Below are 16,631 nucleotides of genomic sequence, written 5' to 3'. Positions count from 1 at the left end.
TGCTTGGCAGAATTGAGTATTGCTGGGTTTACCCCTGTTCAAAATTGAGCTCTCGAGAGCTGATTAACATTAGGATGCATCTCTCAAGGGACCCCTGGGTGGTCTCGAGAGCTGAGGTGTGAAATATGGTGACATTGTCTTGTGGACACTTTGTGAGTGGCTAGACATGCGCCTGAAAGGGGAAATTGTATTCATAACTCATGTGGGTTGTGTCTGAAGGAAAGGTTTGGGAGGAAGTGTGAAGAAGGTCGTGGAAAGTGCAAAGATGATTGGATTGGAAAGTCGACTCAGATGGATTATTTGTCAATGACAGGTGACTTTGTTAGGAATTGTTGAGGAAGTAGAGGAAAAGGTTGTAAAATGTTAATGGAAAAGACAGGAAATAAAGGAAAGTGGTTAGTTATGGACTGTTGTTTTTGAGATAAGAAGGTGATACAAGGGGTTGGCTTGCACTGGGAGGAACCAATGAATGTAAAGTTGTGAATTTCGTTTAATAATGTTGCGTTAGATTGTTACATGCAGAATGACCCCAATCGAGGAGGTGATTGGGGGCTGGTGAAGATTGGATCACGGCTCTGCAGACCAGGTGAACAGAACTCCACCAGGTATGTGGGAATCACATCAATTGAATTATTGCTCAAAGGGAGGTGATAGAGCAAAATGAAGAAGATTGTCATGTGGACCGCAAGGCTAACCCCCGCTCTTGCAGGGAAATGGCTTTGGGAGGCTAATTGTTGTTGTTTTAGTAGACTCTAGGTTCTAAAACCTAAGGCAAAATGCATAGGAGGGTAAAGTTGGCGATTGCGGATGGAGATTAGCTAGAGAACTTGGAGACGATTTCGTTATTTTTCAGATAATTTTTCCAGTGGGTATATACTGGTGTGAAATTCGCGTATCTAGGAAAGAAGGGAAAAAATGTCCAGGTATTGATAGGATAACAGTGAAATTTTGAAGGGGAGAATACCGATTATTTCCATTGACCAAATGGGGGGGAAATGGTTGGTAAATCATGTATTATTAGATGTAGGGAAGATGATTAAAAGGAAGGCATTTTCGGAAATTGGTGAAAGTAAATATGGCATTTAAATTTCCAGACACGACACAGGAAATGCGGCTATGAATAAGCCAACCATCTGAGAGATAAGGTAACTAAATGCCAATTGGTGGGACGGGGGGCTAGGAATTTGACCATGGTGTGTGTAAGAAAGTATTTTTCAGGATGGACGATGAAGAAACCGCCGTCGGAAGACCATGATCTTGACCACAGAGGCCGTCGACCTGAATGGGTCCTACAACAAGGCAGATGTGACCGGCGCTTCAGAAGATTGTATTGATTTTTGTGATGACTGTGATACTTGTATTGAAAATCCCTTGTGGGAACTGGCTGATGCCTGTATTGATGTTTGTGATGACTGTGATACTTGTGTGGTAAACCCCTTGCGTGTACTGGCTAACGCCTCTTATGTATTACAAGCTCACAGCTGTACACCCCCTTCCGACCCAACTATGGATCTGATTGCGACGCTGGGTCTGGCAGTCGAGGGACCCGACATGGATATCCTAGACCCGCAAGCCGACCAGGCGTCCATGGGAGACTTTGACATAAAGGAAGTCCCTCTCTTTGCTTCAATGTTTTGGATCTCTTTGCTTCAAGTGATTCGGATTTTTAACGCTCTGTACCCTGACCAGGAACATGAGACACAAGATACTGACAACATTATGTATTCCCCAGAACAGCAGCACGTGAGAGATCTCATGGGCATGATCGTTGATTAACTTCGAAGATCTGCAAGGACCGCATCTGCAAAGGGTGGGGGGAGCAAGTTCCGCAGGGGAGGTAGTTGGCCCCCTGGCAGAGCAGAACCTCATCTGGACCAGAGGCCTTCGTTGTGGATCCGAAACGTTAATAGACTTTCATGTTCTGAGTCTTCATGTTCCAAACACGCACAACATGACACCTTTCAAACATGCATGCAAGGTACTTTATGTGCGTGGCATGCCCTTGGAGGACACACATACAACACTCAATAAAGCCCGATGTGGCCACATATAACACTATACTCTTTTGCTTTGCAAATAAAGCCGATGTGGCCTGGTCTCTGTGATACGTAGTCTCGTAGAGACCAAATGGGGGAATGTCGAGATCATGCCTTTTATTGTGCCTTATGTAATTGTGGTTTGCATTTAATAATGGATGCTTTGTGAAAAGGATTAAGCTTACCATATTCCCTCTTGTTTTGAACTATGTTTTATTGTCCAACTGTGCCAAAAAATGTAGAAAGATAGTGAAACTGCTTGCTCTGTTAGACCCCTAGTGAAAACGCGTCTGTCTGTCCTTGACCAAAAGCCAACATGGAAGATAAGTTTTGAGAATGTCACGGTGCTCTTTCTCCCTCCCGCATCTTGCCCTTTGCTCATGCCAAAGAAGATAGGACATTGGTGGGGGTACTGGTCAACGTTTCCCCCATTGTGTATTATACTGCTGAAACTTGCCAAAATTAGCGGAGATTTTTATCACACTCTGCAAGTATATAAGGAAGTTCTTTCTGTAAGGAACTCAGGAGTGTATGTGGCCATGCTGTTCATTTGTGAAGGGTATGACTCTTACACCCTCCACAGCGCTGTGATATTGGTTCATCATTAAATCTTGTTATCTCTTGAACTCAAGGTGTGGAACATGGTTCTGTTCTCGACACATATGGGGTAAGGGCAAGGGTAGTGTAGGTGACAGGGGGGTGACATACGGTAGGGACGAGCTTTCTCACTTCGCTCTCCATACGCATTTCGCCTTGCATTGCCTTATTGACGTGTACCCTTGTGACCTTACCCCTCGCTCATTTCTCTTGTCCCCCTTTTGTCTCCCACATGACCTGTGTGCCATTGGGCGCCGAGGGGAGCGTGCGTGAGTCGGCCATTGTGCGCCCGGAACTCTCAGAACCAGCTGTCTGCATCGATGCACCACATTATGGACCACATGTCTGTGGCCGAGCACCACTTATGGACCCCATGGGTTGGGGCATGGCCCCTCTGCTGGAACCGGCCATGAGGGCCCGAAATCTTGCTGGCGGACCTTGGCCACAGGGCACCGATGCCCCACAGGTGAACCACACGTAGTCGGCCCTGTGGGCAATAAATAAAGAAAAATAAAATGGACACATTGGGTGCAAGTTTTAATACAAATAGGCCGCCAGTAAGCAAAGCAAAGGAATGACAACAACTGGAAGAAATGATAATAGCCAGCAGAGGGAGCCAAAGAGCAAGAGATCACCTGCAGGGTTAGGGGTTGTTTGGTTATTTTTATTATTGAACATTGATGAACTGTGGTGACTGCACCGATTGGTGCTTGGGGGTGTATTGGTGCGTTTTTGGGTGCTTTCATGGTGCATTGATGCAGAGCAGACTGTCTCCCCCCCAGAAAGAACAATCACAGGTCCTGGGTTAGTCTTGTAAATAAAAATAGCGTCATTGTAAATAATGCTCCCCACCGTCAGTGTGTAGTTTGAAGACCATTCCGCAATTCGGTTAACTGTGGGCGTAAGTCTGTTAGGCAGGGTGCAATGGAGCAGCGGGACACATTTATTTATGTTTTAAAAAACTGTCGCACTCAGGGTCAGGTTAAAAGTAGAGGGAACTACACCTACGTGTCACACTAAATAAAAGTTGTAGGCCCGGGATGTGCCTAAGAGGAGGAGGGTGCAGTGTTGCGGATATGAGGACTGTATATTTTTTTGATTGTGTGAATTATTATTATTGGTTATTCTGCGCCTCCTGCCTCCGGAGCTGTGTAAAGATCAAAGGGCATCCCATAATTAGTCCATAAAGCATCCACACCACAGCCAATCATAGAATACCCCTGTTCAATAGTTATATCTTATTCTGTGTTTTAGGGTAAGGCTGTGTCTCCCATTAATAGAAGTACTCCATTGCACCAAGTGAAAGAGATAGATTCCCTTCATTCCCATTCCCAAAACCTCCATTCCCCCTTTTCGTCGATTAGAAACTACCTCCGCTCCAATTACCGCCATTGACCACGAGGCAGGGTCGGAGAAGAAAGGCGTGTCTCCACCTCGTCATAGAGGGGAGGAGTGAGCCAGCCCCACTCGACCAACCATGAGACAGGGGTTTGGCTAGAGAGGGCGGAGGAAGAGCGATCGGGGAGGTTCGCAAAGGTTGAGGGGCGGGGCCTATATAACCCAAGGCAGGGCGTGTCCAAAGGAGAGGAGCTTTTACCGGCAGACGAAAGGGAGCCCAAGCCGTTGAGACGAGAGGAGGTCCAAGGCAGATGAGCTTTTACAGAGGAGAGACGAGTACAAAGGAAAGAGCTGGGTCGTCAGAGCAAGAGCGCGTGTAGAGGTCCATGACAAGAGCTGAGTTGGTCGTCAGGGGTGGTCAGTGGTTGCGTTCAGTGGTTGCGTTCAGTGGTTGTGTTCAGTGGTTGCGTTCAGTGGTTGCGTTGGAGAAAGAGTGGTTGGACAAACAAAAGATAGAGGAGAGAACCCGTCACGCCAGACCCCCCACCAGCGCGTCGGCTCTGACCGTGATCCGACCCGTGATCCGACCCGTGATCCGACCCATGATCCGACCCGTGATCCGACCCGTGATCCCGCGCACACGACAGGATCGGTGGCATCAGCGGCCGTCGAGGTCCAGCCCGACGTCCCGTGCGGGATCAAGCTCCAGCCAGCTCCGTGCCGTCCTCCCCCTCCAGCCACACACCTCCTTCCAGCCAATCCACTCTGCAATTCCCCGTGTGAGTCGTCTTTGTTTGTTCTGTCCTGGGTAGGTAATTAAGCTTGTATAAGGAATTCACTGTGTCACCTGCGTCTCGTGTCCCTGTACATAATCGTGACTGCTCCTTCTTGATTATATGTGTAAATAATAAATCCCATTACTCTTCTGTCCGTCTTCTCGTCTTATTCCTTTTCCTCTTTGCATTCGGTCGTTTTAGAGTTTTCCAGATTGGGCAGCTGCGGTGCGATACGGCCAAAGTTTGGGGTGAATCGGGTGAGTTGGGGAAGAATGGGGGAACTGTTAGGTCGCGGTCATACCAACTGCTCGGTCAAAAATAACATCTTAACCGCGACAGTAACAATATATATATATATATATATATATATATATATATATATATATATGTATATGTATGTATATATATATGTATATATATATATATATATATATATATATATATATATATATATATATATAATATATATATTATAGTATATATACGTATATATATATATATATATATATACAGTGTGATTGAAAAGTAACTCCCTATTTTAAAATATTTAGAAATTATTTATGTATTGTAATATTTTTTCTCAAATCTTTAGTGTTTGTTCCTTAATGTATGAGAATGTAATCTATGTTGGTGTTTTTTCAGATTGATGTTTTGTTTGAAATTCGGAAGCCCTACAAACACGGTGTGGTCATTCCACACCACACCGTTACATTGGGCCGATATTGCGTTTTTTCAGAAATAACACGAGGATCCTCTCCTGCCCAGTAATAGCAGTTGTGACGGTTCACAAACCCACCGATGTGAAATACCGCTTCATCAGACCAGAGGATATTTTTAAAAGAGATCAGACCAATCTTCATACCAAGCCAGCATCACCTCCCCAAACTCCATGCGAATGTCGCAGACTTCAGCAGAGAGTGCTTGACAGTAGTGCGGCTTCCAAGCATGCCATTTAAGCTCCTTTTTGAGCACAGTTCGTACTGTGTGAAAGGAGAGCCCACTTTCCCTTGCTGCTTGTCGAATTGACTTTCTTGGGCTATGTGGAAACATTTCTTGAACTGCTTGCACTGCCTCCGGGTCACTGGACTTGGAAGGGCGACCGCTTCTTCGAGTATCAGATACAGATCCTGTAGCCATGAGTTTTGCATGACAATTCTTGATCGTCTTTGCCTCAACTTGAGCATGTGCTCATTTAATGGTCCTCCACCATCTTTGCACTTGAACAACGGATTTCCAAACTTCGTAACGTGCCGCTAGCTGGGCACGCTCCTGCAGGGTAAGACGTCCAGCCATGTTTGTAGGGCTTCCGAATTTCAAACAAAAAATAATCTGAAAAAAACGAACACAGATTACGTTCTCATACATTAAGGAACAAACACTAAAAATTTGAGAAAAATATTACAATAAATAAATAATTTCTAAATATTTTAAAATAGGGAGTTACTTTTCAATCACCCTGTGTATAATATATTATATATATATATATATATATTATATATATATATAGTATACATACATCTATCTATAATTCCAGTAATCTCTGTGTGTATGTATGTCTGTATGTTTGTCTGTGACCGCTGTTTCTCGACAACCACGGGTCCGATATACTTTAAACTTGCCAGGTATATTGCTGGGGACCGAGGATGTGCCTTTTCAAGGTTTCATATTAATCGGACAAGTAGTTACCGAGCTATGGCGATTTCTTTACCAAACTCCGCAAGCCGTTCGCTTTGGACCAAACCATTTCATGTAATAGAGGGGGGGGGGGGGGATTGTCACCGTACTCGCAAGCCGTTCGCTTTGGACCAAACCATTTCATGTAAATAGAGGGGGGGGGGGGGATATAATTTTAGATATCTATCTGCCAGTAATCTCTGTGTGTCTGTCTGTGACCGCTGTTTCTCGACAACCACGGGTCCGATATACTTGAAACTTGCCAGGTATATTGCTGGGGACCCGAGGATGTGCCTTTTCAAGGTTTCATATTAATCGGACAAGTAGTTAGCGAGCTATGTCCAAAAAACGATTCAACCAATCAGAGAGCAGCGAGCTATCACGTGTGCCGAACGTGGTGAACAGACTCTGCCTCGGACGGCACATTTGAGAGCGTATTCATTTATTTCACGTTGGCAAACTATGTTGGCGGTATGTTGGCGTTAAACTATGTTTTAAAACTAATTAAAACTAATTTGCGATTCTTTCGCTTTCCTGCGCGTTTGTGCACGCTATGGCGATTTCTTTACCAAACTCCGCAAGCCGTTCGCTTTGGACCAAACCATTTCATGTAAATAGAGGGGGGGGGGGGATTGTCACCGTACTCGCAAGCCGTTCACTTTGGACCAAACCATTTCATGTAAATAGAGGGGGGGGATTGTCACCGTACTCGCAAGCCGTTCGCTTTGGACCAAACCATTTCATGTAAATAGAGGGGGGGGATATAATTTTAGATATATATATAGTACGGGCATGCCCTAGTATATATAGTACGGGCATGCCCTAGTATACAATAAATGGATGAGTTGTGTGTGTGTGTGTGAGGCATACTTTTTGTGTCTATTAATTACATACGTCTATTAATTAATTACATACTGTTGAAATGTACCTTTTAACTATTTCGACTGCTGAGACCCCTTCGACCTTTGAAGACCCTTCAGGAATCTTAAGGACCCGAAATACCCAAAAGTACATGAAGACCCAAAAGACTCCAAAGTCCGTCAGGCAGATATACTACAAGGCCGTGAAGACCAATGAAAATTTGGCACAACGGACCAACGGGCCCACTGGTATATTATATGTACGTGTAATGGTCAATTACATACCTCTGATAGTGAATGGTGAGGTCCAAAACGAACCCTGGACACCGAGACCTGTTTGCCACTCAAACACATTGTCTTTCCCCACCAGTCTACATCAAGGTGTGTTACACTCAGATATCTATGGTGGTAAGACGATTTAATGGCAAAACAGGACACATCAATGCTGTAGCGTCCCCTTTCGTTACATATGAGCAACGCATTTCACCATGAGTGCAGAATTGCAGTGCATATGATGATTGTCACTATTAGATGAAAAGGCGAAGCTACCGACGGGTTTCGGCCTTGTTGGGCCATCATCAGAACAGAGCATCACATTCCCAACCACTAAAGGTGACTGTTCGTGGTGATATTGTGGTCACTGACACACACCGATGGGTGAATGACAGAACAGCAGGAAAATTAATGAATCGACAAAAGATGTGTAAAAGTCTCACTTTAATGTTTTTAAGAAGAGGACAGCTGAAGTGAAATAGAGAATGAGTGATAATAAATGACCAAGCTCAAGATATAGATACTTCGCGAAGAGTAGACAGGCGAGTTCCATGAAATCCCCAGTACCATGAAAAAATTGCTGCCCAAATGACTGCTGGGTAGGCAATGGAAAATCACGTGAAGTGCCCTTGTTTAGGAAGCAGCTTCGACGGCATCGACATTCTGCGAAGAGTATGGTGCATGAGAGATAGCACTTAGAAGAAATGGAGCATTTCGACTGCGTCGCCAATATGCCTCCGCGTAGTCCCTGCTCGTGGAAATGGGTAGATGCCCTCGTTGACTGTCCTAAAAATAAACAAGTTTGATTTAATTCACATTATCACAAAAAGTATCACATTTTTACCAGACATGACCAGTTTCACTTGTAATCGATCGGTGAAGGGTTTTTTTTAAATATGCGTTTTCAAGCTAATATGGCTGCCAAACCACGTGAGATACGACATCAAAAATGTACTCTCTGCATACGTATGGGTAGAGGATCACATTTGTGAAGTTTCGTGTTGATCAGGTAAGGTTCGTTTTTCTATCCAAGATGGCTGCCAAACCATGTGACCTATGACATCATCATTTTCAAACTACGTGCCACAAAGGTGTTAGATGACATTTGTAAAGTTTTGCATTGATAGGGTAAGCTGTTTCTGAGATATAATTATTTAATATTTTCCTCCAATCCAATATGGCTGCCACACCATGTGACCGATGACGTTTTCGTGATGAACTTTTGATCATGTTTTAAGTCGATGACACACTTAAAGTTTTGAGTCTATGGCTTTGGTGGTTTGGGAGAAGATGTTTTTTTAAGGTTGCAGGTTAAATCCATTATGGCTACCAAGCCATGTGACCTATGATGTCATAAATGTAATATTTCAATACAAATGGGTCATCGATCATGTGCATGCAATTTCCGATTTTTAGGATACCGCATTCAATTAAAACATTTATGGCTGGTATACCACTTCACCGATGATGTCATCAGTATCATGCTTTTGTTCCCCATTGGGAGTACTTGACAATGTGCCAAGTTTCAAATTTTTCCATTCAGCGGTTTTCGAGAAATATTTTAAAATTATTTCCGTTTAATCCAAGATGGCTGCCATACCACGTGACCTATGACGTCACAGTTATAATAAAAACATTCTATAGGGGTGTCTCTCATACCCTGAAAGTTTTGTCTCAATCGGACATGTGGTTTCTGAGATAAACAAGGTTTAGCTTGTATGAACGGACGGACAACCCGAAAACATAATGCCTCCGTCCACGTTCGGGGGCAGAGGCATAAAAATTGTCTCATTTTTGTCTCAATAATTGATTTTTGTCTCAATAATTTGGGGAAAAAAGTTGTAAGGTATCAGAACCTGAAAATTGAAATGAAGAGAACCTGGAATCTAAATGAGATGTTCATCATGTAAGTGATGGAGCAACTGAAGTGAAAAGGAAACATGTGTCATATAAGGATCTATCACAACTAACGAGCTGCCTGAGGTTCAGTGAACATCCTTCAATGGGTGCTTGGACCAAAGATCTGATACAGAACACCTGGAAAAGTTCCGAAGGTGAAACGAGAAAACGTCACAACTTGTTTCCCCGAAACATGATCCGAAAAAGAAAACAAGGTGGGACGTTGGGCCCTAAGATGGCCTTGCTCTGCCTTTTCATCACCGCTTAAGGAGATTACAAGGAAAGAGTGGCCTTGTGTTAAGGATGTGAGACTAGCTGGTATCTCGGACTTTGTGGGTTCAAATCAGCCTTGACAGAGCAGTGTAAGGTATTCAAAAGTATCAGCTACTGGAAATGGTAAATTACCATGTTGTTAGCAAATTGTCATGAATTACCTAGCCGAACCATTAACGAGCTTCACACACAGGTAGCTGTTTTGCTGGGTGAGGCTTAATAGTGGATTGTCAGTCTCCACTTTGTGATCAACTCTTAAATCCCCTCGGGACAACTTGGGATTGGAACGTTCAGCTGAAAAAACTGCTTGTACCAAAAGTTAGGGTAAAAAATAAATAAATAATGTTGCCAATCCTCTACTTTTTCAAGCACGAAAAAGAAACATTGTCACGCACATTGGGCGGAAGTTTGCAATGGCCAGAGGTCACAGATCTTGTAATTGTGAGTTCAGACAGCCAATCAAGTCGGGTACGCACTCACTCTTTCAATCTCCAAATACATACTTGGCATTTAATATGGAATATTTTTTTTGTGGGGGTAAACTTACTTTTCAAGATGACTTAGAACCAAAAGTTCATTGGAATTATGTTGAAATTATTCTAGATTTTCTTCATGTGACCTTTAAAAGAAACAAAAACCACATTTGACATTTCGAAACAAATAAATTGATCCTTGAAAGTGATGTAAACTGATATCGAACTCAATTCATGGACAGTACTGTGTTAAACTTCTGTACGTTTTCCAGAAGTATCTCTTTATTTTGCACATTAGCCAAAAAAAATTTCAACAAAAACAAAAGCTAAATTATGACTGGGATTACGGACAGTAAAATTACAGTTCAGTACTTCGTGTAACCCACACGAGCATTCAGGAGAACACGTACACATTGAGGCATGCTGTTCACGAGATTTGCCAAGGGTTGGACAGCAATCGCTTGCCATGCAGTGACAATAGCCTGCTGCAATTCACACACAGAGGTCGGCTGCTGGTCCAAGATGTCGATTTGACGCGTTACTTCTGCCCACAAGTTATCTATCGGATTCATATCCGGGGACATGGCAGGCCACTCCATATGCTCGACACCACGGTCAGCAAGAAAGTGTTGGATCATGCGAGCACGATGAGGCCGTGCATTGTCATCTTTGAAGACAAAGTTTCCTCGAAAGGCTGCACGAGCAAATGGAAGCAATGTTTCTTCCAGAATGGCCCTGTACTTGAACTGGTTCAGGTTTCCATTCAGAACAACCAGGTCAGTTTTGCCCCCTGCATGAAAAGCAGCCCAAACGGTCACCCCACCACCTCCAGCTTGGACTCTTGGCACAATACAATCTTCGTTGTCGGCTTCATGCACTTGTCTGTGCACTCGGTTGCGGCCATCTTGACGATAGACCAGAAATCTAGACTCGTCACTGAAGGTCACGTGATTCCAGTGTCCTGGCTGCCATTGACGGTGCTCTCTGGCCCACTGCAATCGGTGCTGGCTGTGTTGTCTGGTCAGGCGTGGCTTTCTCAGGGGATGCCTGGCACGATAGCCTGCTTGAATCAGGCATTGGTTGACTAGCCTTCTGGATACAGGCACATTTGTCAGTTGCTGCCACTCAGCCCGAAGCCGATTAGCTGACTTGGGACGGCCATTGCAGACTAACCGGTGCAGCTGGCGATCATCTCTCCTTGTGGTTCTGCGGGGACATCCTGGCCTCGGTATTGGAGTAGGGACACCCCTCTGAGCATTTCGTTTCAGGATCTTTGACACCTGACCTTGAGTGATGCCATACTGCCAAGCAATAGCACGCTGTTTCATGCCGGAATTTTGTAGAGCCACCACTCCATGACAAACAGCATTGTTGAGTTGACGGACCATCTCCAGAGGAAGCGGCAATAACTTTTGTATACGTGCAGCAGTTGTTTTCCACTAATACAGAACGCAACAACCCTTATAGACCCGATTGTGAAGCCAATCGTCAAATGTACCTGTCCTTACATTTTGTCACGCCACCTGTGATATTATCCTGTTATTGACTTCTTGCTGCGAAAGACAATCAATGACATGGTTCTTTTAACAAAGAAATCACCGAAGCATAAAAGAAACTCACCAGATTGATATACTGAGTTCAGAAAGTAAACCCAAGTCAAGAAAAAAAAATATTCCATATTAATTGCCAAGTCTGTATATATATATTTTTTGTGGATTCGAGGCTCCTAGAGGAGATTGAACGTAGAATGGATTAGGACGTAACGGAAGAAAAGGAACAGCAGGAGCTGAGGAACCCCAACAGCAGGGTTAAGGGACAAAATAGAGACATGGCCAATTAAGGGTTTAGAGGAAGAAGAGGATGGCTGGGTGGACAAGATGGATACAGAGGCTAACTCAGGAAGGAAATACTGGAATTATTGAAAGAGGTGGGCTCGGGGAGGATTAATGGGGGTAGATCCGATCATGGTTTGACGATCTGAAATTTCGATGTCTTGAAAACGTCTTCTGCCGTGTTGTCCAATCAGAGGCCGTCTTGTTCTTCACTGAAGCACAGAACCATTCACAGTTCACTATGCGTGTTCGTAAGTCACGTGCATTGCTCTATCCACGTCCCCGCGCCATCTTGATGAATAGTCGTCATCACGTCCCTGCACAGTGCAATTACGTTTAGGCCTGAATCTTATATCATACGAGTATAATGGAGCTATGTAGTATGTGGGTATGTATGTCCACTCAATACCCATTGGTTGGACAGCTGGCTCGACTCCACCCACAATTGTAACCTGAAAAAAAAATCACATGTCTGCCATTTTGTGAGTGCACATGGGCCTCAGGCCTTTGGACCTAGGCCCGGTAGCATAAAATTCCCTTATCCTTAAAACCCTGCCATAGTACCATGGGGGGTTCGGAAACCCCGATTTTCTTTAATGTGATGTTATTCATAGATGCGCGCAACTAATATCCGTTTTCTTTGCAGTAGCTTGACGAATCTGTGTGTTGAGTGCGCTCAACATTTTTCACAGTCTGTGGGAACTCTTGTGAGAGGTCGACGTCATTTCTCAATACCCCAGGGCACTAACAAGGTACGGGTGCAAGATTTAGTAGTATTTAGTTTGGTTTCTTTTCAAAGGAAATATAATTTGTGTACATTTATTATTCCGAATATTCATGTGCGTTTATTATTTTTGGTTTATTTTGATTCGTTTCCATCCCTTACAGATATAAAATGGCGGACTGCGAAACTGAGAATGAGAGGATACGGGAATTGTTGGACGAAGTTGACGTTGAAAGTGATCCAGAAGATGACAGTGATTGTGAGTTAGATGTCGTTGAGGAGGATGAGCATATTGCTGACTCCGATTGCAATGACTCGGAGACTGATGATCTACCACAAGAGCCACAACGAAAAAGGGCCACCCGGGGAGGGTGGCAAGGAAAAAACAAAAAAACATGGTGGGAGAGTAAAGTACCCAGTGCATTCGTTCGTGCTCGTCCTCATAATGTATTTCGGGGAAGACAAGGCCCAAAAGGGCCAGCCCTAAATGCACAGACTCCTACCGATTTCTGGAGCCTCTTCATCACTCCTGAGATGGTAGATTTATTGGTTAGCAAGACCAACGAGATTATCACTGATAAAAGACCGAATTATGCTCAGACGAGCAAGGCCAAGGATACTGACAGTGTGGAGATGAAAGCGTTTCTTGGCTTATTACTTTTAGCTGGCCTTTATCACAGTAACAGAATGAACCTTGATGATTTGTGGAATGACGATGGCACTGGTGTAGAGATATTCAGATTGGTAATGACATTACATCGCTTCCGTTTCCTCTTATGCTGCACAAGATTTGATAGTAAAGGAACACGCCCTGAAAGAAGGATAGTGGATAAGCTTGCCCCAATTAGAGACCTCTTTGAGATGCTTGTAGCCTTTAGGGGTAAATGTCCCTTCAGACAATATATACCGAGCAAACCAGCCAAGTATGGAATAAAGATACAGGCAATGGCGGATGCAAAAAATTACTATGTCTGTAAAATCGAAATATACGCAGGAAAACAGCCTGATGGCCCATTCAAGGTAGACAATTCAGCCATTGCTGTTGTGTCAAGGCTTACCTCAGAGATCTCAGGATCAGGTAGAAATGTCACATTTCACAACTGGTATACTACTTTCCCACTAGTCCGAATGCTGCTTGCTGACCATAAATCGAGTGTGGTGGCCACACTTCGAAAAAACAAGCCTGAAATTCCTAAGGAATTCTTAGAGACAAAGAACAGATGTAATTATGACAGCATGTTTGGTTTCACAGACAAAATGACCCTAGTTTCATACATCCCGCAGAATAAGAAGGAGAAAAATGTTCTTCTTGTCAGCAGCATGCACTACGATGACAAAATTGCCCCAAATAGTGGAGATAAGCAGAAACCAGAAATGATCACCTTCTACAATGCAACTGAAGGAGGCGTTGACATGGTCGATCAGATATGGCGGCCATGTATGACACTTCAAGAAATAGCCGTCGTTGGCCCATGACTGTTTTCTATAGTCTTCTGAACATCTCGAACCTAAATTCCTACATCCGATACTGTCACACCACTCAGGAAAAGATAGACCGCCGAAGTTTCATCAAGAATGTAGCTATGCAACTTATAGATGATACTCTGAAGAGGAGAATGCAAAACGTACGTCTGAAGAAGGATCTCAGGGAAGGAATCAAAAGAAGGTTACCTGCATGCCCAATGCCCCCACAACCCCACTCGTCACAGGGGGCAAAGAGATGTGCATTCTGTCCCAGGTCACGCGATCGTAAAGTGAAAACAGTGTGTACCCAGTGTGGTAAACATGCGTGTAAAGAACACAGCAAGTTGCTTGTCAGTTGCATTGAGTGCCAAAATACAACATCAGGTGATGAAACTGAGTGATGAGGGTGTTTCTGCTGTAGCTAATGAGTTTTGATGTTTCTGCTGTAGCTAATGAGTTTTGATATATTTTGTTGAGTGATGTTGAGTGATGACATCACTTTGTTGAGTGATGTTGAGTGATGATATATTTTGTTGAGTGATGTTGAGTGATGACATCACTTTGTTGAGTGATGTTGAGTGATGATATATTTTGTTGAGTGATGTTGAGTGATGACATCACTTTGTTGAGTGATGTTGAGTGATGATATATTTTGTTGAGTGATGTTGAGTGATGACATCACTTTGTTGAGTGATGTTGAGTGATGATATATTTTGTTGAGTGATGTTGAGTGATGACATCACTTTGTTGAGTGATGTTGAGTGATGATATATTTTGTTGAGTGATGTTGAGTGATGACATCACTTTGTTGAGTGATGTTGAGTGATGATATATTTTGTTGAGTGATGTTGAGTGATGACATCACTTTGTTGAGTGATGTTGAGTGATGATATATTTTGTTGAGTGATGTTGAGTGATGACATCACTTTGTTGAGTGATGTTGAGTGATGATATATTTTGTTGAGTGATGTTGAGTGATGACATCACTTTGTTGAGTGATGTTGAGTGATGATATATTTTGTTTTCTATTATTTGTCTTGCTGTATTTATGTACTAATGTACTATGAAATCAAACTGCAATATAATATGATGTATAATCCTGCATACCTTCACCAAATAAATGAGTAAAACTTCATGCTGTTTTTACTTCCATTCCATGCCTCATTACAATATTTAATGAACATTAATTTTATTTAATGAACGTGAAAGAGCGAACATTAATCACAAAAAAAGACAAACGGACACGCAAAACACACAATAAAGGGAGTGGGAGACAAGATGGGGAGAGAGAGAGGGAAGCACACAAGTACAACAGCAGAGAACAGGGACAACGGAAGATCCGTGGGAAGGAGAGGGCTTGGGGGGAGGAGGCATGGGAAGGTGGGGGAGGGGTGTGGGAAATGTATAAAACACATGGACACTGCTAGAACTTCCAGGAAAGAAAGAAGTCGAGATTTCAAAAAGAAAAGTAAAAAAAAAAAAGGGGAGGGGGGGGGGAGGAAAAAAAAAGAAGAAAAAAGTTTAAGGAAGAGTTTAAGGAAGGTTTCAAGGAAAAACTGAAGGAAAATTCGTAAATGCAAACGTCCTTAAATTCAGGGTGTCCTTAAGGCGAAATTTAAGGACATATTTTAGTAAATCCTCATAACTCTTTCCTTCACAGTGTTTTGTAGTATCCACTGTCCATGCCACATCGTGCTAAAAAGCCATTCACAGCACGTGGATTGCCATGACATGGAGCCTGGACCAAACAGGTCAAGGGTCAAAGGTTATTAGTAAGCCAATCACATAGCAATAGGATATTTTTCTTGACACTTCATTCGTATGCAGCACGAAGCTGCGGGGTAGCATCATTGGCTGAGGGGGTGACTGTGCCGTGGATGCAGTGCCCCCTGGAGGTTCGGACAGGATTTTGTAATAATACTGCTGCTCTTGCTGGATTTGAATGCACATCAGCCACTGATATACCAGTCCACTGTCCTCGCCAGTTGACCAACCAATCATCGTTGCCCGATTCGTTGGTGCCACTTTACCTGTTGGTAAATAAACAACAACAACAACAAACTTGAAACACTGAGAGTTATTAAAATTCACGCGAAGTGAAAAGTTGGGTCAAGCAGTTGGTTAACTTTGTCTGACTGTCCGTCTGTCTGCCCGTCTACAAACGTGTCCATGATCGAGGAACTGTTTAATTTCAATTTAATTTTTTATTTTGTACAGCGTATAACACTAATCCTGTCTGGCAGTGAAACAAAATTGAAAACCATTCCAAACAGGAAACTTACTGTTTTAGGGACGTTATAAAGGACACAAACAACAGGCACGAAGAACCAATTTAACATGTTAGACAAGGTGGTGTAAAAGACGCTGCATCAATGGCGGTATATTTCCGAAAAAAGTTTTTTTTTTTCTAGA

General features: G+C 43.3%; 1 long non-coding RNA gene across 1 annotated transcript; it reads left to right on the top strand.

Annotated features, from left to right (window-relative positions):
• The first annotated feature begins 528 nt into the window (after nt 1–528).
• LOC144888564 (uncharacterized) lies at nt 529–2,662 on the top strand. The gene is made up of 2 exons (XR_013621147.1): nt 529–605; nt 1,095–2,662. It is a non-coding gene; the product is annotated as an uncharacterized LOC144888564 (long non-coding RNA).
• The last annotated feature ends 13,969 nt before the right edge of the window (nt 2,663–16,631 follow it).

This window comes from Myxine glutinosa, chromosome 13, assembly GCF_964187855.1.
Source record: "Myxine glutinosa chromosome 13, kmMyxGlut1.1, whole genome shotgun sequence".
Taxonomy (NCBI): domain Eukaryota; kingdom Metazoa; phylum Chordata; class Myxini; order Myxiniformes; family Myxinidae; genus Myxine; species Myxine glutinosa.
This window is presented reverse-complemented; position numbering and strand designations above follow the sequence as displayed.